Source organism: Mesocricetus auratus, unplaced genomic scaffold (assembly GCF_017639785.1).
Source record: "Mesocricetus auratus isolate SY011 unplaced genomic scaffold, BCM_Maur_2.0 Super-Scaffold_100022, whole genome shotgun sequence".
NCBI classification, from domain to species: domain Eukaryota; kingdom Metazoa; phylum Chordata; class Mammalia; order Rodentia; family Cricetidae; genus Mesocricetus; species Mesocricetus auratus.
Window position 1 is genome coordinate 35,115,168 of NW_024429203.1, and position 27,884 is coordinate 35,143,051.

The 27,884-nt window shown below is 52.0% G+C and overlaps 1 protein-coding gene across 7 annotated transcripts in view; it reads right to left on the reverse strand.

Annotated features, from left to right (window-relative positions):
• Positions 1-27,884, reverse strand: part of Lingo1 (leucine rich repeat and Ig domain containing 1) — a 181,200-nt gene that overhangs the window by 102,984 nt on the left and 50,332 nt on the right. For all 7 annotated transcript variants that reach the window (XR_005870264.1, XM_013112963.3, XM_040729781.1 and 4 more), the window contains one exon: positions 5,248-5,292. The gene's annotated coding sequence lies outside the window, so the exon portion shown is untranslated. The remainder of the gene's footprint in view (positions 1-5,247; positions 5,293-27,884) is intronic.

The window sequence follows — 27,884 nt, forward strand, 5'->3', positions numbered from 1 at the left end:
GACTTGGATGGGTCCCTAAAGTCCCCGTGTTGGCAATGATTCCCAAAGCAACTGTGTGGAATCAGAGCCTTTGAGAGTTGTCATAGTCATGGGCGCGTGCCTTTCTGGATCGCTCCTTTGGGTGACACAGCAGAAAAGAAGCCCATCTCCGGTGTATGTGTTGTTTTTACTCTAGAAATTAAATCCCGATGCTAGCAAGTAATCTACCCCTGAATTCTATCTCTAGTCTCCAAGCCCCTTTGGTTTTGACATCCTAGCCTCCAGAACTATAGAAAATAGATCTTTTTTTTTTTTGGGTGTCTGAGGATTAACCTAGGGCTCTTGTACATGATAAACAAGCACTCATCTACTGATCTATATCCACAGTTCTTTTAATATTATTTTATTTTGAGACAACAAGTTGCCCCGGCTGATCTGTACTCACTCAGGCTCCTGATCCCCCTGCCTCAGCTTCTAAACAGCAATGATTACAGGTCCATGCAAACAGGCTCAGCTACATCTCTTTCTTGATCAATGCATAACCTAGTCGCAGCCTGAGGAGAGGGCTCAGTGGGGAAAGTGCTTGCTGTGCAAACATCGGGACCTGAGTTTGGGTTCACAGTACCCATGTAAAGGGTAGACATGATGTTTGTAACTCCACGAGGAGATGGATAGGCGGATCCCTAGAGCCTGGTAACTAGTTAGCCCAGCCAAAATAGCTCTAGGTACAGTGAAAAGCCTGTCTCAAACAAACAAAACAAACAAAAAGCGTAGAGTGGTCAAGGAATACACCTGACATTGACCTCTGGACTCCATGTTTAAGAGTGCATATACCTACATAGACACAACAGACAGACAGACAGACAGACAGACAGACAGACAGACAGACAGACACACACACACACACACACACACACACAGACGCACATTGCCTAGTCTCTGACATTCTGTCATTGCTCCTCCAAGCTCACTAACAATCTTCTAGAAGCCCTGCAAGGTGAGTACTACTACCATTCTCCCTTTTAGATGCAGAAATGGAGACAGAGACTTCAAATCCTACACCTGAGGGCACACAATGCCTACACAGGAGCCGGGCTACAGAGCAAGGTCACAGGGCAGACTCTTAGCGGCTGCCCACCTCACCTTGGTGGTTTGGACAGCAGAGAGAACAGGATGTCCCTGCATCTCCCCCACCGAGTGCAGAGACTGACCCTGCCTCTGCCTGTTTACACAGCCTGCTTCCCCTTTCTCTCTAGTTGCAGAGGCAGTCCCCAGGCCTGGGGGAGCATGGGACACATATACTCCAATTGTAGCCGTGGAAGGATTGGCCGGACTGTCACGAGATACTCTGGAGTAGTGGTCAAGAAGATGAATGGCAGACTGACTTCAGAAAAGCCTGGGTGCCTTCCTGGCCTCAGCTTGCACATCTGCAACATGGGTCAGAAAGGGCCTGTGGCAGGGGAGCTCACATAAGGGGTGTCCAGTGCCTCTCTGGAGCATGGCCACTGCAGAAATGGAAAAGGTGGATCCAGGAACTGTCCAGAGGGCAAAACCTGGACTGCAGTGGGCCCCCCGTGGCCCCTCCCTCACCCAGGTCAGCTGTGTGATTTTGGGCCAGTCACTCTACTCCTCCGGTCTGGATTTCCTCTGCTGCAGAATGAAGGTGACAGGAGAAAGATGCTTGGCCACACTTGACATGCACTGCCATAACTTTTATTATCCTCCAGCAGCTTCCTGCATCTCCAGGGTGTCTCTCCCTCCTGGGAGACAGGTGGTGAGGGCTGGGCAGAGTGAGGAGGCAGGTACAGGGAGAGCACCAGGACCCAGGTACCAGGCTAGGCTGCGGCGGCTACCCAGACTCACACTGTAGGAGATGGAAGAAAGCTGCCCACTGCTCAGTACTTCTACTGAGAAGGAAGAGCATACCCCCACCCCTACAGGTCCATCCCCATCCATGCAGGTCCCTATCTGGGACACCTAGAGCCAGAAGTGAGAACTGCGTTTGTTCCTGGGGCCCTGAAGCACAGGACCTGGATGGCTTCAATGCTCTTCACCCCTGGGGTCAGCACCTTCCCCACATGTCTGGTGCCCCCACTGTACATGTGGGAAACCCTCATCCCATGAGGAACAGATGATGTGTGAAGAGCCCAGGTTGGGTGGGATGCGAAATGTGTCATTCTTCTCCCTCTTCTCCTCCTCGATGGGTCAGACCCCCTCAACCCCCCCAACCCCTCCCAATATCACCAGGACACCTCTCTGTACCCAGGAAAAGGAGTCTCTCCATCTTGCCATCAGACTCCACCCTTTTGTGTCACCTCTACCTTATTGGTTGAGAACATCTGTCCCTAAAAGGACAAGTGCTGGCCAGCCTTACGCCATGAACCTCTTGCTTAGCAAGTGCTCATGGAATCTTCCTAGCAACTTACACCAAGAGGAAAGCAGAGAGGCAAGAGTCACCTTCCCACCAAAACCGTGGTACCCAAGGTGATGACCCACACACATCACTCACTCCTTCCGGAACTGACCCTGATGCCCACCAATGCTGGCAGTGACAACAGCTCTGTTGCAGACACACAGATAACAGAAGACCTCTTGTGCAACACTGATGCACAGAGACTCTCAGAAACACACCCACAGTCACCCAGCTTATAAGTGGCAACAGTATGAAGCCAGGTAGTCAGGCCTAGAGCCTGAGGGTTGCCCGCTGGGCTGCGCAGTTCAGATTCCCCTCCATCCTCCCAGACCTTGGAAAAGCCCAGCCCTGGAGGCCTGTCAGGAAAGGACAATGGGGTCTCCCTGCTGGGATGGGGGAATTGAGGTAAAAACCAAAAAAAAAAGTAGCATTTGAAGCAGACACAGAATAAGCTTTTAAAGCTAAAAATGTAGCACACTGGCCTGACACCCTCCTCCGCTGCTCTGTTCCTTTTCAAGCAGGGAATGTGACTCTACCTCAGGTCAGCAGCTCAGACCCACACAAAGGGTCAGGCCAGGAAAGCCACGTAGCAAGGTTGGGGTCAGGAGTGCCAGCAATCCTACCGGCGACCCTCCTGGGCTCAGCTGCCTGTATCAAACTCCCCTTGTCAAAACCCTCACACTCTGGTCCCCTCAGACAGGTGTCCACCTGTGGAACGTGTGTGGCTCTACCAATGCAGGGCACTGTCCAACCCTGGCACAGCTCAGGCCCAGCCGTGACTGCAGGGGGAAGCCACACACCCATATGCCCCACACTTCTCCTCTTGCCCTAGCTGATGTTAACGTAACCGCCCTGGATTTCCATAGTATCTCTTCCCAGGCTTCCCTCAGCCCACTCTCACACACATGCTCACTTGGGCACTGTCCAACGTGCAGTCTTCTCTATCTCAGAGGTCTCCTGGGGCCAGCCCACTAATTGCTCCGAAGCCATATCCAGCAATGCTGACAGCCCTGTAGACTCGAACCCACCTCTTCCCTGTTCCCTTGCCCCACACGATATCCATGCTTCCAAATGCCACACATTTGTGGGCTCCTCACGTGACCTCCCTGCCCATTTCCATCCTTCCCCATAAATAGTGGTCAGCCAGCCCCACCTGGGACAAGTACCAATAGCTTGAGCTCACCCAACTAAGCAGGACTGGGCCTGTTCACCCACCCTAAGAAGGGACACCAAGGGTGACTTATCAAAAGAGGCAGAATGGCCTATCAAAGGAGGCACACTACAGCAGGAGGGGCTGGCAGGGCCCAAATGCAGAGGAGAGACAAGCAGGTCACATCTGTGAAGGACAGAAGTTCCCTTCTGGCTATGGCCTGGTCCCTTGTGCATCTCCACTGTCTCTAGGACCTGACAGCAGCCCCAGTGCCCCCCCCCCAAGAGTCCAAGTCTGGACGATGGGTCCAGGAGTAGGGGCCCAGGCCTCAGCCTGCCCCACCACAAGGTTCCTTCCCTACCCACAGCTTTGGCTCCCCCACCTCTAAGAAGGGAACAAACTCCTCCTTCCTGAGATTGTTGTTGCTAAGACGAATGAGCTAATTAAAGTCTGGAAAGGTTTCTTGAAAACTTAAAAAGAGGTGATTGAGCATGCAAATTAGTAACAATTACTGCCCCTCCTCCAGGCAGGCAGCCTGGATCCCTCCACAGAGCAAATCTCTGCTCTGGAGTGATAGGCCCTGGCAGAGGCCTCAGCTACCAAAGGCTGTGCTTTCCCTGACCCTCAAGTCATCACTCTCTTCCCACACCTCAGTTGCTTAGCAACTGGTGAGTGTGTGTTTTACTGTTTATTGAGCACCAACTGTGTGCATGACCTTCTTTACACAGAGTAACATCCAGGAGGATTAATTTTCAGAAATCTCCTTTGACCCAACAGAAAATTGAGGGGGGTCACAGAGAGGTGTGAAACCTGACCCTCAGCTCATGACATTAGTCACCCCTACCAGGCTTGGGAGTTACCTCCATAGTCTCCTCTGCTGGCTCACCATGTGGAAGTAAGGCTGACTCAGCAGACACACTTGGACTCTGATGAGAAATTAAAACCCAAAGTCTGCAGGAGTGTCTTGGGAGTCCAGACAGGGACTCAGCAAAGCACCTGCCATGAGTCTGCTGACTGCCTCACCCCAGGCCAGCAGTGCTCGTGAGAAAGAAAATGGAACCCTCAAAGAGCTTACTGATCTCAGCACACACACACACACACACACACACACACACACACACACACACACACGCACGCACACACACCCACCCCAGGCCAGCAGTGCTGGTGAGAAAGAAAATGGAACCCTCAAAGAGCTTACTGATCTCAGCACACACACACACACACACACACACACACACACACACACACACACACGCATGCACACACACACACCCTAGGCCAGCAGTGCTGGTGAGAAAGAAAATGGAACCCTCAAAGAGCTTACTGATCTCAGCACACACACACACACACACACACACACACACACACACACACACACACACACACACAAAGCCAGGGTCTGACAGCCAGACAAGCCCCAGCCCCAACTTCCCCGCCTGGCTTACTCTTACCTGCAGGCTCACAGCTCTGTTCTCCCCCTAAAAGAGGCCTTGCTGCTGGCTGGTGTCCTGACTTCCACAGGGCCTGGATCACCCATAAGCCTGGCCTCAGTAGACTATGAGCCACTTCCCGCCCCCAAGCTGACTTCCAAACTTTGCCCTCTTCTTCACTCAATAACTCAGCAACTCCCCCCACCACCACCATGGTTGAGGAAACAGAAGCAGCCTTCAGGAGACAGGACAACAGGGGACTAAGGACTCACCTCTGTCAGGCCTCACTCCAGTCTCTCAGCTCCTCAGCAGGACTCCTGCAGAGAAACACCAGGGAAGAGATGAGTGGACACCCAGACCTACCCTGCAGTGTGCCTCACCCAAACCCTTGTTTAGCCTGAACTTCCCGTGCCCAGGGGCAGAAGAGGCAAGAGGAGAGACTGTGCAGACTCCAGGCCAGAGCTGCTGCTGACTGGGATCTGAGGGCTTGCTCAGGCCAGCCCAGGCTCCACATCTGCCCTGAAATATGTGAACGAGGAGAGCAGCCCCCACCCACCCCAGCTCACCGGGACTACCCACAGCAACAAGGACAGTTGTGTGGTACCTGAACACAAAGGGCTGGTCCTCAAATTCCCCCTCGACACCAGGTGTGGCCATGGTCCAAAGGAGCCCAGGAGAGTTAGCAGGAATAGAGCCTTAAGGCCTGCATATGCCTGGCATCCTCACCCAGTCTAATTCAGCTTGTCACTGGCTCACCCTGTGACTCTGGGTTGGCCCTTTACCCAGCAGAAGCAGGTACATCCAACACAGTTTGCTGCCAACCTTGGAGTTTCTGAGCACAGGTCCTGGGTGGGTCTGAGAATCTGCATTTCAAGCAGGCTCCCCTGGGTGCTAGTACTGCCAACTGGGGTCCCCTTTGAACAACGTCTGGTTTTGAACAAGTACCTAGTTGTATGTACCTGGAACATATACCTGCAAAGCATATAGTCTAGACTCAAGAAGTTCATAGGCTGAAAATGCACACACACACACACACACACTCATACACACACACCTGCGTGCACACTCACATCAAACTCAAAGCAGCACTAGGGGTGTGCTTTCCAAACACAGTAAATGGCTCTGGGCTGGTGCAGTCCCAGAAGACTTCTAGGAGAAGGTAAAAATCTAAATTTCCAAGTCAGGTTGTAGTGGTGCACACCTTTAATACCAGCACTGGGAAGGCAGAAACCTACATTGCTCTGAATTCAAGGCCACCCTGGGTTACAGAGTGAGTTGCAGGACAACCAGAACTACACAGAGAAATTCTGTCTCAAAGCAAACAAACAACAAAACTCCCCAAAATCTAAATTTCCATTATTACAGAGTATTGTTTCACTAATCAAGGACAAGAGACAAACTCCTGTCCTAGACAAATTTTCAGAGCTACTGAGTGCCCTCTGGGATATACTTGCACCTGTAGAGAGGAGCACACACAGAGTCTACACTGGGTACATGTGTACATGCAGAAATGCACACACAGAGTCTACACTGGGTGCATATGTACCTGTAGAGATGCACACAGAGTCTACACTGGGTACATGTGTATCTGTAGAGATGCACACAGAGTCTACACTGAGTACATGTGCACCTGTAGAGATGAACACAGTGTCTACACTGGGTACATGTGCACCTGCAGAGAGGAGCACACAGAGTCTCCACTGGGTACATGTGGATCTGTAGAGATGCACACAGAGTCTACACTGGGTACATGTGCACCTGCAGAGATGAACACACAGTCTACACTGGGTACATGTGTATCTGTAGAGATGCACACAGAGTCTACACTGGGTACATGTGCACCTGCAGAGATGAACACACAGTCTACACTGGGTACATGTGGATCTGTAGAGATGCACACAGAGTCTACACTGGGTACATGTGCACCTGCAGAGAGGAGCACACACAGTCTACACTGGGTACATGTGCACCTGTAGAGATGCACACAGAGTCTACACTGGGTACATGTGCACCTGCAGAGAGGAGCACACAGAGTCTACACTGGGTGTATGTGCACCTGTAGAGATGCACACAGAGTCTACACTGGGTACATGTGTATCTGTAGAGATGCACACACACAGTCTACACTGGGTACATGTGTATCTGTAGAGATGCACACAGAGTCTACACTGGGTACATGTGCACCTGCAGAGAGGAGCACACAGAGTCTACACTGGGTACATGTGGATCTGTAGAGATGCACACACAGTCTACACTGGGTACATGTGCACCTGCAGAGATGAACACACAGTCTACACTGGGTACATGTGGATCTGTAGAGATGCACACAGAGTCTACACTGGGTACATGTGCACCTGTAGAGATGCACACAGAGTCTACACTGGGTACATGTGCACCTGCAGAGAGGAGCACACAGAGTCTACACTGGGTGTATGTGCACCTGTAGAGATGCACACAGAGTCTACACTGGGTACATGTGTATCTGTAGAGATGCACACACACAGTCTACACTGGGTACATGTGTATCTGTAGAGATGCACACACACTCTACACTGGGTGTATGTGCACCTGTAGAGATGCACACACACAGTCTACACTGGGTACATGTGTATCTGTAGAGATGCACACAGAGTCTACACTGGGTACATGTGCACCTGCAGAGAGGAGCACACAGAGTCTACACTGGGTACATGTGGATCTGTAGAGATGCACACACACAGTCTACACTGGGTACATGTGTATCTGTAGAGATGCACACAGAGTCTACACTGGGTACATGTGGATCTGTAGAGATGCACACACACAGTCTACACTGGGTACATGTGTATCTGTAGAGATGCACACACACTCTACACTGGGTACAGAGCTCCTGTAGAGAGGAGCACACACAGTCTACACTGGGTACATGTGGATCTGTAGAGATGCACACAGAGTCTACACTGGGTACATGTGGATCTGTAGAGATGCACACACACTCTACACTGGGTACAGAGCTCCTGTAGAGAGGAGCACACACAGTCTACACTGGGGTACAGAGCTCCTGTGCTCTTCACAGTGTATTATAGATCTTTCCATGCTCTCACAGAGCATCAAGCATTACTTGTACTCACTCAGCCCCTACTATGCACCACACAGCAGGCTGAGAGCTCCACGTGTTAACCCGGTTGGTCTCCATAGTACATCTTTTTACATGATACCACCCAGTCCATTGTTCTCTAGAGCAGTGCTTCTAATCCAGTGCATGGTGACCCCTTTGGAGGTCACATATCAGATATTTACATTACAATTCATAACTAGCAAAATTATGTTTATGAAATAGCAAGTAAATAATTTTATGGTTTGGGTCACCACAACATGAGGTGCTTTATTAAAGGGTCGCAGCATCAGGAAGGTTGAGAACCACTGCACTACAGGATACTGGTGTGCCCAAGCATTTCTGGTTAGAGAGCAAGCGGACACTGCCAAGGGGCCTCAAGTGCCTCACAGGCTACACTGTGCTCCTCCACAAGGGGGCACATCCTCTCCAGATGACCAGGAACTCCAGGGATGTACGCCCGGAGGTGCCACCTTTCTGTTTCAAGCATTACTTATTGAGTGGTGGGTACGTGGGAAATCCCGCATCCTTGTGTGCATATGCAAGCATTTCTCCAGGCAAGTTCTCAAAGGGTCGGTCAAAGGATATACACTCTAAATTTTTCTATTTGTTGCCAGAATGCCCTCCAAAAACTTACTTGTGCTGATATCTAATTCCCCGTGAGAGCATGTATTTAAGATTAGTTCCAGCTGGGTGCACACCTTTAATCCCAGAACTTGGGAGGCAGAGGCAGGCAGATCTCTGTGAGTTCAAGGCCAGCCTGGTCTACAGAGTGAGTTCCAGGACAGCCAGAGCTACACAGTGAGACTCTTATTCATGGAGATCCATTGACATCTGAGACTGCCATTTTGCAGAAGAAAAAAAACCCCTACAAATCAGAGATATTAAAAGGAAAGAGTTATATGGAAGGGAGACTTAGATAGAAGGAGGGAGGGAGGGATGGAGGGAGGGAGAGAGAGAGAGGGGTGGGAGGGAGGGAGGGAGTGGGGAGGAATGGAGAAGACTCAACTCTCAGCTCTCGCAGTCTTCAGTGCAGTTCTGGCCAGTGTCTTGCATCCTTCTCTGGAGCTAGGCTCCAGTCTCTTTCAGTCCACAAGACTGTCATATCAAGATGCCCAGAAAGCTGTTTGGCCAGACCAATGGTCGTGCTCTATGCCCTGGTCCCCAAGATCTGGACAGTGTCTGATGTGCTGATGGCTTCTTGCACGTGGAGACACTTATCTCTGTCCTCCCAGGACTAGCCTCCTCCAACTCTCTCACTTCAAGCATCGGACTACAGTGTCTGTGGTCCCTTTTCCCCCTGCTGGCCATTCGCTCCTTGGCTGGTTTCACAGGTCTGGGCTTTATGCACAGCTCCAGTCTCCTGAGCATAGCTCCAGCGCCAGAAGCCAATTTGTCATCTCTGCTTACTCTCCTAACAGCTCTGTCCAACACAGAACACTTCATTTTTAACCCAAAATTACATCTCCCTCCACCTTGACTCTCCTTTATCCCACACGCCCACACCCAAGCCGTCACCAGCCACTGTCAATGCTTTCCTCAAACACATCCAGGCCCTGGCTACTCAGCCGCCTTCTGCCCCCACTCTGCCTCTGCTGGAATTGGGCACCTCACACAGACAACAATTCAAACCAGCACAGTGGAGGCACAGCCTGCCATGGCTGTCCCATCCCAGCAACCTCCTCCTAAAGCCCCGGGGCCTGTTCCACCCTCGCAACTCCTTTCCCACCTCCACGGCCTCTGTCCTCCCTCAGATGGGGTCTCCCTCCTCCCCGCAGCCCCTGAGTAAAACGCCTGTACACACCAACCACTCACTTTCATAGCATTTATCCCACCTGGCCTCGTCCTGCTTGTATATATGTGTCCCTGTCCCTTGTCTGTCCCCTTCTTAACACAGACCATAGACACCTTGTTTGCCTCTGGGTATCTTTGTGTACTGCGTGCTGCCAAATGAAAGCTCAGGAACTATTTGTTGAGTGAGTGGGTGGATGGATGGATGGATGGATGGATGGATGGATGGATGGATGGATGGATGGGTGGATAAATCAGTGGAGCCAGTTCTCTGTGATTTTACTCTCTGAAGAAGTCTCCTGGGGGAAGGAGTCAGAGAGCATACTCATCATGGCAGGACACCATGGCATAGGCTGAGCAACGGGTGCCAGCAGGTACCAGTGGGGCTTGCAGCATTCCCGGGATGCCACACTCAGCAGCCCATACCAAGGGGCATGTGGGGCTTTCACACCTGCCAACCCACCCCACTCAGGAGGGAGCCTTGGGGCAGCCGGCAGCTGAGCGAGGCTGGCGGGGGGCCAGCATGCCTGCCAACAGCTGGCGCTGCTGCCAGGCAGCCGGGTAATCGTGTTAGCCAGCGGAAATTGGTCCAGGGAGTTTTTTTCCTTCGCCTCCCATTTTCTTTCTCTTCCCTTCCCCCTTGGAGCTGCAAGACTCAGAAGATTGATCTTCGCCTGAAACGGAGGAGATAACTCGATATAATGAACTCCACTGTCCCTCTTGCTGTTTGGAGCTTTTAAAAAATTCAACAAGGCTGGGGACAAAGGGGGAAAAGCTGTTCTTGGGGGCTCTCTGGAAGCCCCCAGCCCTGCTCTAGGCCCCTCCTCCAACTTGGCTTCTGCCTCCTTTCCTTCTCTGCTCCCCTGGGATGCCTTCATGGAACAAGGTTAAAAATATCCCCTTTCTCTTGCAGGTTTGAAAAAAATAGTTTTGGTGAGGTCAGGACTGGGCCCAACAATGGCCCTGCTTCCCCCAGCCCCCAGCCTCATGGTCGGCTCCACCCCCCAGAGTCACCAGCCTGCCTAGGGGGTGACAAGTTGGTTCAGTCCATTGCTCTTCAGCAGGCCAACCGCCCACTGAGGCACTGGCAGCTGTGTGGCTTTTGTTCCTACAAACAGCTCTTTAAAGAGCCACGTAATGACACAAAGGAGCCCAGCTCGCTGCACCCGGGCACTGTGCACACCTCACCAGGGTCCCCTCAGCCCTCGGCCCTACCTCTTCCTGCTCGGCAGCTCCTTAGCTGGTGTCCAGTCCGTCTCACATAGCTGTTTGGTACATATCTAATCTGTGTAAGTGTGGGATGAGAGCTGGGACCACCAAGCCCCAAGATCCCTGACCTAAAGAACCTTATAAAGTCCGGTGACAAAGGCAACCGTCACCCAATGGCCATACTGGAAAGAGCTTTATAGGAATGGCCAGGTAGCCCCAGTGTATGACAGTGATCAAGGAAGGCCTCCCTGAGGAAGTGTCCTTGTAGTGAAAGCCAGAGGACAATTAGACTACCGGGCTGGGGAAGAGCAGGGTTCCAATGTCATGGGGAGCACGCAACTCTATGGGGCCCCTCGCCTGGTGGACTCCACTTGTAGAAGGAGAGAGATCCACAGTTTAGTTAGTATCCAAAGCCTCACCTCACATGGTCTCTCCTGCCAGGCCTTGTCACACCCAGGGCGCCTTTCACAGAACAGCTCAGTGCTTCCTTGGTAGCCCTTATCTCAGTAGGTGTCTGGAAACTTCTCTGGTTCTCAATCCTTGGCTTTAATCTCTGACACCCTTGGATCCAGGATATAGGGGAGACAAAGGTCTGTGGGCCCAGGAAAACCCCCAGCTCTCCTTCCCAGATGATTTCATCCCAGGCCCCTACAAAGCCACTCAGGAAGCTCCATGGCCTGTGCTTCCCCGGGGCTCCTGCTGGCAGTAAGAGCCAAACAATCTGACCTTGCGGTTCTACAGGCAAACACCCTACACCTCAGCTTCCCTGAGCAGCCTCCTGGGGACCAAAGGCACCAGGGGGACCTGGAGGTGCAGGAACCAGTACAAATCAGCCCTGCCCTGCTTCTGGGAGCAGAGACTTTGGCCTCCATGCAGACCTGGAAAATTTGCCAAGACCTCAGCAGAAACAGAGATCATGGGGGCCTCTGATCAAGGTTCAGAGGAAGGGACAGCGCAGGTGAGGAGGCAGATGCAGAGAGAGGTTCGGGCCCTACATTAGGCAGAAGGTGCTGTGGCACAGGGTAACTGCATGACTAATCCAAGGAGAGGGTCAGCTCCAAGGAACCTCGCCAACCTAGCTGAACTACCCATCCCCCATGCCAGCTTGGAGCGGGTCAAAGGTGCTGCCAAGTGCAAGGGGGGTGCTGGACACAGTTTCAGAAGCCTCTGAGTTGGGAGGAGACCCAGGCTCCCCACACAGCCTCTTGCAACCAATATGCAGAGAGGCAGAAACAGAAAGCCTTGTGGAGAACTGTCAGTAGGCCAGCTGCCCTCTGAGGAGCTCTGACATGGGCGCCTATATCTCCCTTTACAGAGGAAAACTGAGACTTAAGTTAGAACAACTAACCAAGGATCTATGGTGAGTTGCTCATGGTGGAGACAGAACAGAACCCAGGCCTGTGTGAAGGCAAAAGCTGCTAACCACTGTAGCCAAACAGGACACAGAAACCAGAGTTTCCAGCCAGAAAACCTCAAACTGTGAACTTGGATTCAGTCGTGAGATAGGATGAGGTCACAACATAGTCAGGGAAAATTAAGTCCAAGGATGGCATGCTGTTGAAGGAGACAGGGACTTGAAGGTTTACCTTTGGCAGAGACTGGGGGAAGCTGGCCACCCAAGAGCGAAGACCTGCCTTGGTGGCCAGGGCAGCCAGCCCTGGCGGTTCCCACATAAGGAGTCTCTTGCTGCCAGCTCATCCTATGAACCCCATGGGTTCACAAGAGACCCTGGGGCGTAGTAAGGAACTGGAGGAAACCCTTCTGGGTTTATGAGTAGGGACAGAGCCTCCTTAAGCTGCATGAGAGAGATGGAGCCCATGGGAAGGTAAGAGAGATGAAATAAGCACTTAAGCTGGCCAGTGGGAGCACTGTGGAGCATCCAGCCTCAGCTGCCTGCACAGCTCATCTCCTGGCTAGAAGGGGCTCCTGGAGGAGAGGCAGGGTTCCCCCTTCTCCTCTGTTCTCCTCCCTTCCCTCAGCCTGTCTTCTCTCTCCACCCATCACCAGCTTACCTTTGGCACATTTGCCCACCTGTTACAGGAAAAGCACCCAGAGCTCATTAGGGGTTGGACAAAGGGACAGAGGCTACCACCAACCACCATATCCTGTGTAAAAGCAGGAGTGTAACTCCCACCCCCAGGTGGTGAAGAAGGACAGGAGGGGACCCAGACTTGGGAGCAAAGGGAATCAGAGCTCAGCCTCCTAGCCTGTGATCCTTAGTCTGTGCCTGTGCCTCTCTCCTCTCTCTCTCTCTCTCTCTCTCTCTCTCTCTCTCTCTCTCTCTCTCTCTCTCTCTCTCTCTCTCTCACACACACACACACACACACACACACACACACTTTTCCTTCCTTCCTCTCTTTTCTTTTCTTTTTGTTGTTGGTGTTGTTTTTCGAGACAAGTTTTCTCTTCTCTGTGTAGCCCTGGCTGTCCTGGAAGACTCTCTGTAAACCAGGCTGGCCTTGCACTCAGATATGCATTCCTCTGTCTCCCAAATTCTGAGATTAAAGATGTGCACTGCCATTGCCAGCTTACCCTGTGCCTTTCTAAAGGGATGAGTAGGGTACAAAGGACCCAGGCCAGGGTACCTGGAGAACCCACTTGGGGCAGAGTGGGGAGCAACTTTGCTTTTCTCGCCTCCAGAGTCTTTCCACAGTTAAATTACAGTTTATTATGAAAGCAGAGGTAAAGACAGGGAGCCGGGTGACTGGGGACTTAGTCTCACCTTAACGAGCATTGGGAGGACAGCTGCATGCAGGAAGAAGGCTGAGATTTGCTGCCACTGCAGTGGGGCGCAAACTATCAGCTCCCCAGGAGAGGAGCTTCAGCTGGGTGGACATCGGGGGCTGTTGGGGTACTTCTGGGAGTCAGGACTGGGGTTCTCCCAAATAGGCACACAAGAGGGGAGTTAGTGGACTTGTGCAGTGAACGCTAAGAGTCCTGGGGGCAGTCCCCCCTTTGTCTTCCAAACCATACAGCCAACAGGAAAGTGTTTCTGCGCTCCTGCTGTATGGTGCCAGTGCTCTGGGTTCCATTGGAACCAGAGGTGAGAGAAGGTCTCACTTCAATGTGCCTCAGAAGAGAAGTCTTTGGGCAAAGCCTACTCCAGAATCTCCCCAGGGAGGCTATGACACTGGCCGAACACCAGATGCCTCTAATAGGCACTGGGACAGTCCCAAGCAGAGCTTTGGAATCAAATACATATCAGCCTGGACCCTGAGTTTTCTACCCAGTCCCCAGCCACAGGCCACTCCACTCCCCAACTCACTGTGATTGGCAGTCCTGGCTCCCTTTCTAAGTTATTCCATAGTTAGCACTGATCTAGCATGTCACAAGCATGATCTCATTAACCAGGGCAACACTACGAAGTCGTTGTAGTGTAGACCCTTTCATGAGGGGAATCAAGACAGAGGCTTAGTACCTCCTCCAGCAAGGTCAAGCGCACAGAGCTGGTGAATGTTGCAGTAAGGATGCACAGCCAGACGATGCTGCACAGCTGGACAGATGCTCTGGATCCTCCAACCAATGCATCAGAGTTGGGCCAAGCCTTCCCACCTTCCGAACATCCCACTAACATCCATACCCACTGTCACGCACCCCACTGATGCCCTCAGAGGCCTGGAGACCCCTCCGGGTATAGGAGGAGACCCACTTGACCAGAATAAGCCAGGTCTTATGCCAACCATCTCATATGCAGGAAGCTGGGACAACTTGAAAGGGGTCTTGGGGCTCAAAAAAAAAAAAAACAAGTGGCATTCACCTAGTCGCCATACTTCCTGTGCATCGACCAGGGATTGGGATGGGGAGGAGGTGGATGGGCAAACAACCGTGTGTGAGTGGAGAGCAGTACATGGCCACTGACGGATCCAGGGCCACCCGGAAAGGTATGGAGCGCCTGGGCCTAAAGCAACAGAAGAGCATGAGGACAGGCGAGAGGATCAGTGAGTCAATAAGCATTGCCCAGGAACCCTATGAGTAGACGTGAACCAAGAGTGCCAGCCAGTTTACTGCATGGCCCCGCCTCTCTCTCAGCCCATGCACTGGGTATCTCCTCCCCTTTCTCCCTGATCCCTGCACAACTATTTTTTTTAGGTTGAAATCCAGTGTTACTACCTCCTTCAGGAAAGCAGCTCTGGTTGTCCTCATACCCCTCTGAGGAGCCTGTACCTGTGTCTGACTTACGGTACACCTAAAAGGCAGACCTACCCCATCACCAAAGTGAAGGGTGGTCAGGTACAGAAGCTCTCCTGTGAGGGAGGAGAGCCCTGCCTGGAAAATAACACGCCCCTGCCCTGCAGGAGCTCAGGTGGGAGCTGGCTGTACCTGCTGGCAGCAGAGCTAGCATGATGGATGGTACCATTCGGGAAGAAATAAATCCCTGAGACTCGTGTGCCAGGTGAGCTGGGGGGTGTATCCATCTCAGAGATGCTTAATGAACGTGCTGGCTGCAGCAGACAACAGTAAATACATCTGCCTCCCACCCCCTCAATACCTCAGGCCCCAGGGAGTACCTCGGGCCTACCCCTTCTCCAGGTTTTCACAAAATCAGGGACAATAGGTGCTGAAAGGGTCCAGTGATTGGCTGGTACAGACCAAAACCCCATCTTACAGATGGTAAAACTGGGGGTGCAGATTTACCCAAAGACACACAGGAAAGCAGAAGCAGAAGCCAGATTCCAATCTCACCCTCATGGCCTCTCCTTCAGAAGGCTCTAAAAACGTTGTTCTCAACTGTGGATCGCAACCCCTTTGGGTCAAACGACTCTCTTACAAGGGTTGACTAGGACCATTGGAAAACACAGATATTTACATTATGATTCATAACAGTAGGAAAATTACAGTTATAAAGCAGCAACAAAGATAATTTTATGGTTGGGAGTCACCATAGCATGAGGAACTGTATTAAAGGGTCACAGATTAGGAAGGCTGAGGCCCACTGCTCTAAACCCTCTAAACCCAAGCTTCCTGTGTCTCCAAGAAGAAACCCTGACCAACTGTTCTTCCAGAGCACCAATCCCAGACCCCCAAGCAGGTTCACCGTGTTCACTCGCCATGCCCAGTATGGCCCATGCGTCCTCTTTTTCTACTTCCACCTTAATAGCCGAGCATCAGAGGACACTCAGGGTTTAGCATGACCCCAGACCCACCTTTAGGTTCCATTCTACCAGCCCTCCCTCTACTTTACTTCAGGGGCAGAGCTCAGAGGCTGGCCTTGCCTGCATGGAATGCTCACCAACTCCAGGGCTCCACAGAATAAATCCCTCGTCAAATTAAGGAAACACTGACCTGCCCATGAGCAGGCACTAGGGGGCCTGGGGGAGGGGAGTGGGAAACCGAGGCTCTACTAGACACCAAACCAAACCACCCACACTGTCACCATGCCTAAAACGTCACCATTAAAAGGAAACATCATTCTACCCGGGGTTCAGTCTCTCAATAAAGTGTGACTGTCCCAGAGAGAAATACACACTCAATCATTGCCACCACCATGTCCACAGAGAAGGAGGGTGGAGGAGGGGAGAGTGAGGTTTTGGGCGACAAGTGCTTAGCCAAGGCTACTATGGGGGCTGCAGGACCTTGGGGTGGGCTTGTTGTGCCCAGAGGTGTAAAGCCCTCCTGAGTCCAGGCTCTCAGAGACGTTCCTAAGGAGGCCATGTTTTTCACATCACTTCACCCTCTGAACAAGGGCACTTCCTGTACCTCTTCCATAGGCCGGCAGAGTTTTCCAAAGAGCAAACAAACTGTCTTAAGAGTCAGGTGACAGGCAGATGGACGGCACTAGAAGAAACCATCCTGAGTCAGGTAACCCAGTCACAAAAAGAAACATGGTATGTATTCTCTCATATATGGATTTTAGACATAGATCTGGGGAGTGCCAGCCTACAATCCCATAGCCAGAGAGTCTGGGAAACAGAACCTTCATCCAGTGACTGATGGAAGCAGAGGCAGACTCCCACAGCTAAACACTGAGCTGAACTCAAGAAACCCAGTGTCAGAGAGGGAGGAACGATGAGCAAAGGGGTTAAGACTGGGCTGGTTTAACCCCCAGAAACAGCTGACCTGAACAAGGGTTGGCTCTTGAATTCCAGACTGGTGGCTGGGAATACAGCATGGGACTGTTCAAGACCCCCTGAATGTGGGTGTCAGTGAGGAGGCCTGGGCAATCTATGGGGCCTTGGGCAGTAGATCAGTATTTATCCTGGGTATACAAATGGACTTTGAGCTCCCATCCTACAATGAGAGATGCACTCTCACCCTGGACTCTTGGGGGAGGGTCTAGGCCCTGCCCTGGATGAAATGACAGACTATGGACACTCATGGAGGGCCTCACCCTCCCTGGGGGAAATGAGGGGATATTGGGGGTGTTGGTGGGAGGAAGGGAGGGAAAGGAAGAGGGGCCTGGAATTGACATGTGAAGCAACCTTGTTTCTAATTTAAATTTAAAAATTAAAAAAAGAGTCAGGTAATAACCCAAATCCATGTCCTTGAGCCTCTCAGAGACTCAGTTTCCCCTTCTGTAACAAGAAAGAAAAATCCACTTTGCAGTATCTCTATGGAGCAAGGGCCAGCGTGTGGGCATGGCCAACCTACCATGGTCCTGGACCCAGAAGTGTTCACCACCAAAGGGAAGCCCTGCTCTGTGAACAGGAACCAAGGAGCATGAGGAGAGGTAGAGAAAGGCTAGACCTCTGCTGACCCTCCCAGTCATCCTACTCCAGGAAACCTCATGCCTCCTCCGCCCCATGCCTAGAGAGCGAGGGTCCAAGCCCATTCTCATCTGCTGGCCCCAGGCTGCTCCGATGCCTTTGTTGCACTCTGGCCCCAGGGAGCACCCACAGCCCATGCTAGGGTAACGCCTCACTGGAACCTGGCCCTGTTTCTCTACGCGATCACCCACACCCGACTTCGTGGTCCAGATAGGCTCAGACAGGGTTGCCAGCTTGCCCAGGGTCTCTGCAGCTTAGTGGGACCTAGATAGAGGACACTGACACCTGATCCTGTTTCCCCAAAGATACCATTTAGGAAGCACCTATGTGGGCCAAGCCCCTGGTCCCTTCTCAGAAACATGTTCCTTTCACCACTCCCACAGTGCTGAGTGGACCTCTTTACTGTCACCTGTGAAGGCTGCTCCTGAACCTCTCTGAGGCCCTGCCAAAGACCATCTAACAGCCCAGATTCCCAGACAAGTCCTGAAAAGGGAGGCAGGTCATTTATTGGCCATCCTGGTAGTCAACCATCTTCTCTTGACCAATGAACAGTAGGCTGGTAGGGAGCTTCAGAGTTGTTGAAACCCACAAAGGTTGCCAGTTTGGGAAAAGATGAGAGTAATATGAGTTCAGGAATAAGTATCTCAAGAGAGTCTTCTTAGAACAGGACTGCTATTTTCATGGAGTCCTCCCAACAGCCCTAGAGAGGGTGGGATCATGCCCACTTGACAGAGAGAATGAGTCTCCTTGGTCCAGGCGCACATCTTGCATTGGTGAACCTGGGTCTGCCTGAATTTGAAGCTGGATGTTCTCCTTTGCTGCCCTCCCCACTCTCCCAGTGCTGGAAAGCACAGCCAGAACTTCCCTGGAGAGAGAGACAGGGCCCAGTATCCCAGATATTCTCTGCAACAGTCTTGCCAACCCTCGGGGTATGCAGCTGGCTGAGTCTGACCCCAGGGTGGGGAAGGACACCTGCTGTCTCCCTCTGGGGCCGCCTCCCTCTCCCTATGTCTCCCACTCACACGAGCAAATGAGTAAGAAGAATAGAATTACAGTTTGGCTACACAAGACACAGAATTAGCAGGATTAAATATAAATAGCTATTAAAAGTGCCTTATAATTAAATTCATTTTCCAGTTATTTGTTTTACACACACACACCCGCCCACACGTGTGCACACACACATGAGCTTGCATCTCCAGCTCTACACAGAGTGGGTGTCAAGGCCCCCAAATGCTAACCAGCCTCCTCCCACAGTTGCCTCTTCCTTGAAGCTCCCGGTGTCTGTTCTTCCTGTCTCTCTCCCCTCCCTGGCCCAATGATTCCCCTGCAACCCTTCCCAAGAAGAATGAATGTCAACAATTACTGTTACAGCTATTCCCATGTGCTTAGCTAGACACTTGACACCCATCACCCCCTTTTATTCTACCCAAAGATGTTTTGTCACTCAATAAATACTTGATCGAGGGCCAAGTGCTTAATATTATTTAATCCCCACAATGCCATTCATCCCTCCATTAAGCAAGTGCTAGTTGAGCATCTACTACATGCCAAGGTTTGGTAAATGCAAGAAATACTTTGGCCTGCAAGAGTCCCCTCCTTTTCTCACAGAACCAGAGATGGAACTTGTCAAGAGCCAGGCCGGGAGGCATCAGAGAGGTCAGGGAAAGCCAGAAGGTATATGCTGGGGTGGAACCCTATGGACTGTGAGGACACAGTCTGAACACATCCCCTCTCTCTCTGTCTATAGGGCATAGAGTAGAGTGGGCGTGTCAGGTTGGCCCATCCTAAGGCAGGTACAACTCTCTGCATGCCATTCTACGGCTCTGAGTGTCCCTATCTTCTCTGGAGTCCTCAGTTTCCTTCTCTGCAGAGTAGGACAAAGTCTGCCCCTGCCCAGTTAGCATTAGTGAGCACTCTCAGAGTACTCTGTACTGACACAGAGCCAAGGAGGCAGTGGCCTCCATCACCATCACCAGTTAAGACCCCTGAAAACTATCAACACATGTAAGAAAACATAGAGCGCTATGAAGTCACAAACAGGGAGAGATGGCAAGGCCTATGATGGTGGGGGTACCTTGAAGCAAGCCTTGGCGTTGACAGGGAGGACCTCCAGTCACTCCTGAAGAGCTTCTAGGGGAGGGCCTCAGTCTGGTTTTTTAACATTCCCCTGGGTGTACAGGAAGATGCCAGCCCCAAAGTCTGGGGAGGGTCACTTCCAACTCATTCAAACTGCCCCACAGCCTCTTGGGCCCTGGCAGAGGTGAGGGGAGAAGATCACATCCTAAGGGGCAGAGGGCACATAGCTAGGTGGCAATGCTCGCATGCCCAATATGAATAAGACGTGGGACAATGCCTAGGTAAAAAAAGAAAAAAAGAAGAAAAAAAGGGTTTGGGACTCAGTAGCAACCACCAAGCTACCAGCACACTGGAATTCCGGTGTGTGCCGAGTACCCAGATCTGTCATGTCACCCAAGCCAAACAGCACCCTCTCAATCTGCAAGTATGACCAAGTCCCATTTTCGAAGGAAGGTTACTTGGAACTCAGAGGTCAGCTGTGCCTTGGCCAAGGTCACAAAGTCTACACTTAAGAAAGCTGGGGAATAAAACACAGATATATGTTTCTCCAAACTCCTGCTGGGGACACAGAATGAAGGAAACTGTGCCCCAGAAATCACTGGCCCTGGTTATCTGAGCTACAGTCATCCTCCAAGCAGGCTACCCATCCTATTCACTTCCCAGAGTCCCACTACTCAGCCAAATCAAGCCCAACAGTGAAGACGTTTATCCTAAAGTAGGTGGCTGAGCTAGTGGCAGAGGTCCAAGCCCCTTCTTGGTGAGGACATTATTTCATTACCCAAAGGCAAACACAGACCCACGGTGCCCAGCAAAGTGACTCAGGCAGCTGGCAAAGGCAGCACCAACTGATGGGCGGCAAGAGGCCCTTCTCTGGCCCAGTCTTCCCACAGGGCACGGGGGCTCTGCCCCATCTTCTTGACAAGTGCTGAGGAAGGGAAAGGAGCCTTGCTGGGTGGTGAAGAATGCAAGCAGGGCGATAAGGCACAAAGGCCCTTGCAGAAAACCATAGTCTATTGTCACTTACAGATGAAATCGGCTGACCCCAAGTAAGGAGGGGTGACGTCAAGCCAGGCAACATCACTGAAACTGGGAGACAAGGCCACAGTGTCCATGTCCTGGTCGCTGTGTGACCTCAGGACCTCGAGTAGTCCTTTGCAAGAACACTACCTATGCTCCAACTCCCAGTGGCCATCTGCCTTCAGCCCACAAAGACTTCTCACCACCTCCCATGACAGCCTTAGTGACCAGGTGGCTTCTCCCTCCTTTCTATAGTCCTAGGTGCCATCTCCTCCTGGGGGCTTTTCCTAACTGCTCCACCCTGTAAGACCCTGTTCTGTCTCACAAGCACTGCCGAGCCGAGCCCACCGTTGACAGCCTGTACTGTGCCCAGCACCCCACCTGAAGTGGTGGGTGAGACATTATTTTGTGTCTCCTGTGCAGGAGGGAACAGCAATTGGATGCCCCCACCCCTGATCTTACCACAGAGATGGGAGCACAGAAAACGCTGTGTGTGTCTGCTGACAACATTGCCAAGTCCCTTCAAAGTTTCCCCCATCACGGTAGGGGATGAATAGATGAAGTTCAGTAGTAAAACTGAGCTTTCTCTGAGTGTTTGGATGTCTCTAGCGTTCTCCTGGCTCTAATGTGTCTTCAGCTATGCAAGCAGAGCTGGGGTCAAATTGGCCTCTGAGGCGGTGTTGAGAATGTTCTGCGAGAAAGAGATAGAGGCTCCAGGTGAACTGTGTGCTGTCCGTGGTGCTGAGCGTGTGTGTCCCTCTCCGGGCTGGAGGCAAAGGCCGGAAGCCTAGGAACAGAGGCTGAGAGGGGACAGCTATGGAGAACAACAACCTGACTAGATTGCTGTGTGGGGGCACTGGCTGCGAGGGACTGTTGGCATGCGGGCCACTCACTCTGACTGATGGGGAAGGTTCTGCCTCAGCCACTCAAGAATCTGCAATTCAGCCAAGGCTCCAAGCCGTACTGAGAACACGGCCTGATGGGAGGAGGGGCTGGGAACGCACATACACCATGTGTGCATACACAAACACACACACACAATGTTTATGTAAACATCATATGGCCAAGCCGCCCAACATCAAGCTTGCCAACCCAGAGAGGGGCACTGCCACACTTGTGTCTCACACCCAAAGGGTGCAGGACACCCCTCAAAGACCCACTTAATGGGGAGGAAAATGAACCCCCACCCCTAGGTCCTATTTCCCCTCTATCACTCAAAGGGCTACTGTCCAATCTTTCCTTCTAATGGTGCCAGGCGCCTGTCTCTAGGAAAGACAAAGAAGGCATGTGTGGTGGGGAGAGTGGGCAGCAGGCCCAGAGCTGGGAGAGGAAGTGGAAGAGGGAGGGGTGGGAGGAAGCCTGGCGGGAGGAAGAAGGAAGAGGAAGGAGGGAACAAGGAGAGGGAAGAAGGTGAAGGAAGGAGATTGGAAGGGAGAGAGGGAGGGGAGGAGGCATAGGATGGAGGGGGGAGGAGAAGGGAGGGGAGAGGAGGAAGAGAGGGAGGGAAGGGAAGGGAGGGAGGGGGAGGGAGGGAGGAAGGAAGTCATCTGATTGGTCGGTTGCTTGGTTCCTCCACCCCTGCAGTACAGATCTTGGCAGGCCCTCTGCTGGCCCAGACACCGTCCTCTTCTGAATAATTTCTCCAGCAGAAATTCCATAATTATGGGTAATAACAATCACTCTGATTTGCATGTATTGAGCACCTTTCAGCCTGGGATCTCCAAGTGCTTCACCAACATTAATTAATTCATTAGGCACGCCCGCCTCTCTGGGACAGCAAGACAGGCTGCTCCACCCAGAGTAGCACAGCTGGCTTTGGGGTAGACAGCAGGTGGCAGTCCCAACAGGGGCTTGAGTTAGGTGTCCTTGGAGAGAGGTTCTGATAAATCTGGAGAGCACTGGCTGCCCCAGCCCTCCCTCCACCATGCCCTGCCTCTGGCTGTTCCCGTAGAAATCAGGACATTCTCTCTGCCCTTCCCAGGTCACAAGAGTGGTCAGGAGGGCAATAGTTCACCTAGCATAGCCCTGAGCTCTGGTCCATTTGGGAGATTCATACACTTTCATGAAACTCAACTTCTTCATCTGTAAAGTGGGGCCTCCAGCCCTCCAGCCTAGAGGTAGTTGTGACACTTTCAGACCTGTCCATGGCTGTACAGAAGATAGAACATTTCCCTCTGCCATACAGAGTTATAAACTCCCCCTAGAGATCAATTCTTTCCATCTAGGAAGAAAGAGGCTCAGGCAGGCCCTACTCTGTCCCCTTCAGGAGCCTGGAGATGCCTCTCACAGATGACAGATGACAGCTCTCAGTCCTGCTACAGCCCAACTGTAGGCAGACCCCACACTAGCCTTGTGGAAGAGCAAGACCAAGGGATCTGATGAGATGGTTCCTTCCAAAGGCCAGGCTTGGAATCTCCCACACAAGAGGGAGCTCCAGGGTTCAAAGCAGACCCCAAACTTATAGAGTAGACAAATCCTAGGTCTTCTCTTCCAGACCTTCATGATGCCTATGGGGAAACTGAGGCATGGAGAGGAAGAATCAGAGGCTTTGAAATCCATCCTGGAGTCCATTCCCAGCAGGCCACTTTGGGTTGTCACTCTACGCACAAGTGAAATAACCTCAGCCACGTTTAAGCAGCAGGCACGATGCTGCTCATACTGCTGGGACTGAACTAATGCTTCCCACGCATCACCCGCCCAGAGGTCCCGTGAACACTCCCTAACTGGTTGCGTTTCACCAGTATCTCCTGAGCCTTGCTGGGTGCTTTGCAGTCACCTCTGCTCAAGGGCCTTATGATCCACCCCAGCCCTCCCTCAGCATGCCTAGTGCCTGCCCTTGCTGGTTACCCTCCTTCCCCTCTGCAAGGTTTAACACTCTGACATCCCCCATGGCCCAATTAGCTCCTCCTCCAGAAAACTTCTCTGGGATCCTCAATGTGGTCTAGCATTTAACTACTTCAATGTCCTTATCTCAGGTCTAACTGAGGCTCGGGTCTCTTCACCAGAGTTTCAACCAAGTCTCCTCTCCATTCTGTAGGGACAATGCGACCGAGAAAAGGCTCACTAGGAGGGTCTGAGCCTGGCATTAGTGACAAGGAATACACAAAAGATCCAGGACAGACTCTGCCCCATTCAACCCACTTGCCTCCCCAGGATCCTCCTATCATGGCACCAAATAACTCTACATGTTTGGACAACGCCTTATGTCTCTAGAGCACATGTTCTTCAGCACACAGAACACAGACAATACAACAGCCACACTTGCAGACATGGCCATAGACAAGGAGTGAACACACAATGACCCAGTTGGCCATAAATTCCCACACACACATTTACAATAATATATACAGGGCAGCACTTGTGTTCATACTCATCAGCTAGCTTCAGAAGGCACATACCAACACACGGGAAGCACAAACACATCCCTGAACACAAGGTAGCAAACATTTCATACCACCCCCCAAAGAAGGCCAAGCTGGAGCTGGAGCTGGACCTTGTTAGTGCCCCTAGCTGGTAAGATGAGTATAGGACCGTGTTCATCCTTCAGAGCATTCCAGTCTGGCTCTCTGTTATTTCTGCTTATTAGTCTCTCTTAAGAACCCTATGTGAACATGCTAACTTGAAAGATGACTTCAAAGGTACCACTTAAGTAGGACATGGTGCTCCAGGGGACAATCGCCCTCCGATGCTTCCCTGGAGGGCACTGTATACTGCTACGTGTGTATACCATAGGACATTATTGCCACATGCCCTCATATGCACTGCACACTCGGGCACATTCATTATACACAGCCCATGGGGTCAGCCACCATCCTTCCTATTCAGGTGCATACAGACTCCCAACTCTGCGGCCTGTGAGACAAGAGTAGGAGCAGTAGGAAAGAAATGCCAGTTTGGGGGATTTGAACCACCGCCCTTGAACAGGTGGAGGCCCCAAAGTCCCTGCACTCTCATCCCTGACTCAGGGGTCATACCCTCCAGGGGGCCTTCTGGTCCCTCAGGAGTTATGTGACTTGATGTTTGGGACTGTACCTCAGAGGAAATCTCTTTGGGCAGTCTTCCTCAGGGTTCCTGGCTCTGGTATGACAAGAACACCCAAAACCCCATGACAAGAACGGCTGGGGTCAGGGTCATGTGGCACTGGCCAGGCACTATGACCATTGACCCTAAAGGACACTGTGAGCCACAGCAAAGCATGATGATAGGAATACCACATGAGCAGAGGCTGCCCCGCCACCAAGACCTGGAGGAGAGGAGCAGGGGGCGGCACTCCTTACTTATGCTTCAGTGTGCTCACTGGTCAGGATGAAGACCTAGTCAAGACGTCTTTGATGTCCCAGTGCCAGGTAGGTGCAAAGGACTCATGGACTGTTGGGTTTGTTGTTGTTTCATGCAAAGTTCTACTCTCTCCAAGGACCCTCAATCAGAGAGATGTTTCCTCAGGTCCCAGAGGATTGAAGATAAGGTATAGAGAAAGGGTAAAGAGAGGCAGCCATAGACAGAGGCTGCCTTGAGACCAAGAGCTGGTGGAGAGGAACTGGAAGCAGCCAGGTCTTCTAACCCAATCCAGGCCAGAGCTAGCTGGAACCCCCTAAGTCTGGGAGGCAGCCCCTCACCCTAGCATGGGCCCCAGGCCTGGGAAGGAGCCCAATCTCCTGCTTGTTAGCCCAGATCTACTCGTTAATCACTGCAAGCTGCCTCTCCTAGCCTTGGCTGTGTCAGCCATAATAATATATGAAGAACATTCATTTATTCACCAACTTCCCACTCAGGAAAAGATAGATGACACTGTAGGAAAGGATTTATCCTGACACCCAGCTTTCAGCAAAGTGAGGCTAATTTAAACATTTAAGTCAATGGATCGCCCCTCCCTGCCCCTCCTAGGCTTTTTTTTTTAATGGTATCACATGGGAGGGAGGTTGGAATGTACCGGTCCACATGGCTTGAGGTTGGAGGCAAAGGAGAGGGAAAGGGTGGTTGGTAGGGTTTCCTCTGGCTTTTCTTCAACCCTCTCCGAGCCCTGTCTCTGCAACCAAATCCAGGTAAGAAGTAGGCAGGCATGGACCAAAGCACTGGGTGAGGACTAGTCTCACCCCACTGCTGGCTCGCTGTGCGTCACAGATCAAGTCATTCCCCTGCTCCAAGCCTCTGCTTGCTTGTCTGTGAGGACCCACGTCCCAGCCACTTCTAAAGCAGGTTCTCTTGTTCTTTCCTAGGTGCCTCCTCCCAGCATGCCGTGAGGAGAATGACCAGGAGAGAGCCAAGGACCTAGGGGAGCAGGGTGTGGCTATGGGAGTGGCCAGGCTTCCTGCTGAGAACACAGCTTCTGGAGCTCCTGTCTGGGCTCTTGTCCCTGCTTTCCCTGTTAGTCGGTGACCCTGGCCTGCTACTTACTCCTTGTGCCTCATTGACCTCTTTTGGGAAATGACTGTCATGAGCATTCTCACTTCATAGGAGTCTTGGAAGAGCAAATAAGAGTCACTATCCAGAAAAACAAACAAACAAACAAAACCCTGGGTGGGGGGGGCACCTGGAGGTGGTTGCACGTGCCTTTAATCCCAGCACTGGGAGGCAGAGGTGGGTGGATCTCTGTGAGTTTGAGGCTGCTCTGGTCTACAGAAGAGTTCCAGCTCAGCCATGGCTGTTACACAGAGAAACCCTGTCTCAGAAAAACAAATAATCAAACACACACACACACACACACACACACACACACACACACACACACAAACTCTTGGGACCTCACTTTGCATAAAAAGAACTAAGGTCACAATCACTGGGGAGGGGCCAGACAACAGAGGTCATCCTGACCCAAACCTCCTCAGTGTTCATCCTCTCTTCAGCCAGGACCTGTCAGAAGTATCCCAGGATGGGCTGTGTGCCACTCAGTCCACAGGAGCTACCCCAAACCTCCTGAAGAAAGGGTAGCTGAGAAACTCCCTATATTCAAGGCTGAGAGCAAACTGCCACACTCTTCCAGGTAGCCTCATTGGAGGTTTGCAAAGCACCTGAAGGCAGACCAGGTCAGGTAAGGAAGGGTCGGGTACACAGGGCTGGCAGCATGTGACCTCAGTGACACAAGACTTGTGTGCTGCCAAGTACGAGCACACATGGATGCACCAGCACCTTCTGAGGGCATTCCTCTTCCTTCAGTGGCCTCTGACCTGAGGTTTGAGGGCCCCAGGGCCTAAGGCCTAAGGGTGAGTGTCACAGAGAAGTCCCTGCCAGAGGCAAAGGTAGAGACTTCTGTGGTCCGCCATCCTCTCCCCTGCCAGAGCCAACTCCACCCAGCTAGACTGGGGATCGGCCCAACTACTTTCTAAGATTCTGTTTCCTCACCAGAACTAACGGCCACTACACAAACCTCCACTAATGGCTGTAAAGAGCCATTTTCGGAAGTGCCAAACACGGTGCCTGGCCCATAGCAAACACTGAGAAACTTTCCCCTTTGCCTTAAATCCTGTCCCTAATCCAAAAAATGCAGAGAAGGCAAAACGGAGCAGCAGTCCAGCCATCTCTCAGGAGACCAGACATGATGGACTAGAGTGGCCACTGAGAAAAGCACTGATTACTGAGGGGGTGTCTTACCACCTGTAATTCTTGCTCCAATCGAGTGTCCTACCAAAGCACGTCAATTGATGACACAGTGGTTTCAACAAAAAGGTTCTTGGGTTATTTTTAAAGTCATAACTAAACATGCTGAGCCATCTGCCCTAGCCAAAGCCGTGGGGAACCAGGACCCCATTATTCACCTGGGCCAGCCAGTACCGATCCCTGAGGGGGACACGCCCCAGAAAGTAACTGCCAGGTCTCAGAGGCCACCCTCCCCAAGTGGGCCTGGGTGACAGTTCAACAGAGCGACTTCTTTTTCCTCCTTAAAAGGGAGTGTGGTGGTGACTCACACCTGTTTTCCCGAAGCAGCCCTGTTTCTGGCTGTCACTCAAGTGCACCCAATGACTTCCTCCTCCGTGGGGATGGAAGAGAAAGCTTGACAGCCCAGACGCCTGTGAAGGGT